General features: G+C 38.3%; 1 pseudogene; it reads left to right on the top strand.

Moving 5' to 3' along the window:
- The first annotated feature begins 1,852 nt into the window (after positions 1–1,852).
- LOC145714533 (large ribosomal subunit protein bL20m-like) lies at positions 1,853–3,025 on the top strand (annotated as a pseudogene).
- The last annotated feature ends 1,539 nt before the right edge of the window (positions 3,026–4,564 follow it).

The raw sequence follows: 4,564 nt of genomic DNA, 5'->3' as shown, positions 1-4,564 counted from the left end.
TCCTTTCACGTGGATTTTGGTAGTGTATAGACATGCAATTTTTTTCTCAATGTTTATTGTGTTGAAAGGAAATTTATTGTACTTGTTTATTCTAACAGTTTTTTGCTGTTGTTGAATCTTTAATGTTTTCTATATACTGGATGGTGTTACCTGGAGACAGAAAATTTTAATTCTTTATGGATGACTTATATTTGTTTGTTTTTCTTCCCTAATTGTTCTGAATAGGTCAGGTAGTTTCACAAGTTGCTAGAATGGCCATACTTGTCTTTCTTAGATGAAAAGTTTTCAGTTTTTCATCATTGAATATAATCTTTGTTATGGGATTATCATATATGGCCTTTATGATGTTGTAATGCTGTTCCTCCTTTGAGTAGACAATGTATGACTCTGTTTCTAACCATGCTCTTTTTAAAAAAAAATATATTCATTTATTTTTTAGAGAGGTAGAGAGAATATGAGCCAGGTAGGGGCATTTAGAGAGAGAGAGAGAGAGAGAGAGGGAGAGAGAGAGAATCCCAAACAGGATCTGCGCTGTCAGTACAGATCCTGAAGCAGGACTTGAACTCACAAACTGGGAGATCATGACTTGAGCCAAAATCAAGAATCAGCCACTTAACCAACTGAGCCACCCAGGCACTCCTCTCACCACACTCTTAACCCGAGCAGCCACAAAAATGATCACCTATCTTCTCCACCATTGGCCTTCTCCATAATGTATTAGGGTTGAATGAAGCTTTGGACATTTTTGTGTTTGTTTCTTTTTGTACCAGGATTCGTTTCCTTTCATCAGAACTAAATGAAGGTGGATAATCACATGTCAACATAATTGGGTTTTTTTCTGTTTTATTCTTCCATAATAAGTGTTTTCTTGTTTTTGTTTTTGTTTTACATTTTAAGGGTAATTCATTAAGAGGTAACAGGAATAATGCTGTTCATTCCATGTTTGGAATAGGGGTGTTATCCTTTAATCAGACTAACAGAATAGGAAGAGATAGAGCAGAAGCAGAATAAAAGGACATACTAGCAGAGATACTTTAAAAATAATTAAAGGAGGGCACCTGGCTGGCTTAGACTGTAGAGTGTGCAATTCTTGATCTTGGTGTTGTAAGGGTGAGTCCATGTTGGGCATAGGGATTACATAAAAAAAAAACCCAAAACAACGAAGGACATTGTCCAAAAGATTTAAGAAACCTTAAATATTCCAAGTAAGAGAAATAAAAGGAAATTGTACAGTAGGCCCATGTTGATGAAATTATTGATATTTAAAAGTGAGGTCATGTAGGATATCTTCGAAGAGAAAATATACTTAAGAGATGAGCAACCAGTGAATTTACTGTTGACTTGTCAACAGCAGTGATGGAAGCCAAAGGCCAGCAGAATATTATACTTTTGCCAAAAAAAACCCCTAAAGCGCAACGTAGGATAATGCATTCAATGAAAATGTTATTCACAGCTGAAGGAGGATCTAAAACTGAATGGATGGTAAAAGAATTAATGTGTTCCACAATACGTATATGATCTAGGAAGAGAGAAAATGTATTGGTCCACTTTAGAATTAACTTAAATATGCATGCACAAATTTCCAGAGAAAGCACTAAAAGAATAGAAATGGAATGTATATATTTTAAATTAATGGAAAGAATAATGCGGCAAGATTGAAAAATCAGTTTCAAAGGAAGGAAAAAGGAATCAAAGATTATTTTGGGACAAAATAAATGGTGTGAATAAATCCTATAGGCGTTAAATATAAATTAAATATACATTACTTACAAGTGGACTCATTGTTTCCATTAAAAGACCAACTTTCTTAGAAAGGATTCAAAATGGTTAGCAAGGCTGGCCCGCAGGCACTATGGTCTTCATCACCACACAGCTTTGCCTCCCTGAGAGGTACTGGAGAGTCTAAGAGGTGCTTCAACTCGCAGGGCATTTCCAGGGAAGGAAGAATCAGCGCTACAGACTGGTGGTCGGAGCTGTCACCAGAACTTTTGTGAAATGTAAAAAAGTGCGAAGACTGAAGAGGAGCATGAGGACACTCTGGATTAATAGAATTATGCCTGCATCCCAGGAATACAGCCTGCAGTACACCCAGCTTTCATTGTCAATTTAATTAAGTGCCAGGTGGAGGTCAACGGAAAGTACTTGAAGGTCTAGCCATCTATGAACCAAAGACTTTTAAATCTTTGACTGCTTTGGCCATCAGAAGGCAACAGGAAGGATTTGCTGATGAAGTTTTGGAGTGATGGGGGGCTCATGGGGTCCAGAGCTGATGGCCAAGAAAGAATTCTTGAAGACGTCATTGGTGTAAAAAGGTGAAAATAAAAGGTGATTTTATTAAAGCACGGAGGCAGGACCCGTGGGCAGGAAGAGCTGCACTGGGGTTGTGAGGGGTAACTGATTATATACCCTCAGGCTGGGAGGGGGTCAGGGATAGAGTATGTCTCTAAGGAATTTTGGAAGCAAGGTTTTCAGGAGCTTGAAGGGCAGCTGTTGCTAGGGAAGCACCATTTATTACTGTTTAATAAAGCCACAGTCATGAGACCCTTAAGATGTATATTGATGGGTCATACACTTGCAGAATGATTGCCAGCATATATCTTAGGGCAGTTGAGATAAAGGAAGTAGACCTACAGGATCCTCGAAGTTGGGATTAATCTTAAGCCAACGTTCTCTTTTGACCCCAGCAAAGTGTCATCCTTGAGACAGTGGAGCTCCTAGAGTGACATCACTCTGCTGGTCTCAAGGACTTGTCAGTGGGCTAAAGGCAGTAAGGGAATTTCATTTTTCATTTGCCTTAGTTTCCCACATTACCATGGCAAGCACTTATACCCCTTTCTTTTATTCTTGGGTAGCCAGCCAGGAGTGTCTGAGGAATATCACACATATTCCACCCGGGATGGGGGTGTGAGCGTGCCATCCTATATTTTGCCCTCAGCTTGCCCCAAGCTCCCTCATCATTGCTACTGCCTTTGGCACCAGGAATGAGCCTGAAGGTCTATTTTCCAGAGTGGTGCAGTATCACTGAGGGGGAGTCCAACACTGCCTGCCATTTGCAGCTGAGTGTCTTAGGAAAAGATTTTTTTCTCCCTGATGATCACTCTAACTAAAATAGAGGCTAAAAATTACCTGTAAACAGTGTATATGTTCTCTTGTAAACAGTGTATATGTTCGGTAGGCAATCATATTAATTTACATTTTAGTAACTGGTTTTAGAGAAGGGTTTCTTCCCTCATTGGAACAGATTCAGAAATCTCTTGCACAGATTCTGTGAATAAAGCTCATGTGGTATTGAAGAAAAAAAGATCAACAGTATGCAGTTTATAACAGATACACTCATAAAATGTAAGTATGCAAACAGATTGATGTACAAGGATGGAGTAGTTTAAAACATATAAATATTAATCAGATAGTTTATGTCATTATATTTTAATATTATAAGTGTATAAAGGGATAAAAATTATATTTAGATACATTCTTGTTTTCACTTAGAAAGTTACAATAGAGTATCCTATAATACCTGATTATGTCCACTTAAAATATATAAAGCAAAAATTTAGAGAACCACAACTTACAAAAGAAGTTCACAATTATGATAGGGGATATCATTACATCCCTGTACAGTGATAATAAGGTTTTACAAGTCATAAAGAAATAAATGTATCAAGGGGTGCCTGGGTGGTTCAGTCGGTTGAGCATCTGACTCTTGATTTTGGTTCAGGTCATGATCCCAGGGTTGTGGGATCAAGCCCCACATTGGGGCTTAAGGCTCCTTCTTCTCCTCTCCCCCGACTTGCATTCACTCTCTCTAACTATATATATATATATATGTGTGTGTGTGTGTGTGTGTGTGTGTGTGTGTGTGTGTGTATCTAAAATCAAGTCATCTGAATGACTCATGGATACTGTAGTATTTTACCTTGTCAACTTCCTCCTTCTGATTTTTACCACCCCCCTCCTCTTTCTTCTTCTTTTCCTTCTTCTACTATTCCTTTGTCATAGGGCTTCCATGATTGTACCCTCTGCTTTTCTTCTTATCCTCTCATCTTTTTCTTCCTTTTATTCATTCCTTTTCTTATTACCAGTGTGGTATAGGTATTTCCCAATTTTTGACCTTAACTCTCTTTACTTGTTTTAATCTTCACAAATTTAACTATGACTGAAACACAGCTGGACTCCAAAATCTGTTATTTTTAAAATGTTTATTTTTGAGAGAGAGAAAGAGAATGAGCAAGAGAGCATGAGCAGGGGAGGGGCAAAGAGAGAGGGGGACAAGGATCCAAAGCAGGCTCTGTGCTGACAGCAGAGAGCCCTATGCGGGCCTTGAACTCATGAACTGTGAGATGATGACCTGAGCTGAAATTGGATGCTTAACCAACTGAGCCACCCAAGTGCCCACAAAATCTTTCTCTCTAAATCTAACCTCAGTTCTGAGCTCTAGGGAACCAGAAATATAAATACCCTGATAGTATTTGAGTACTATTCATTTATTGAAACATTTATTGACTACCTATTAAGTTATAGGTACTGTATAAGTAAGAGTTTCAGTAGACAGAGATTCCAGCCA

This window comes from Panthera onca, chromosome X, assembly GCF_046562875.1.
Source record: "Panthera onca isolate mPanOnc1 chromosome X, mPanOnc1 haplotype 2, whole genome shotgun sequence".
Classification (NCBI taxonomy): Eukaryota; Metazoa; Chordata; class Mammalia; order Carnivora; family Felidae; genus Panthera; species Panthera onca.
This window is presented reverse-complemented; position numbering and strand designations above follow the sequence as displayed.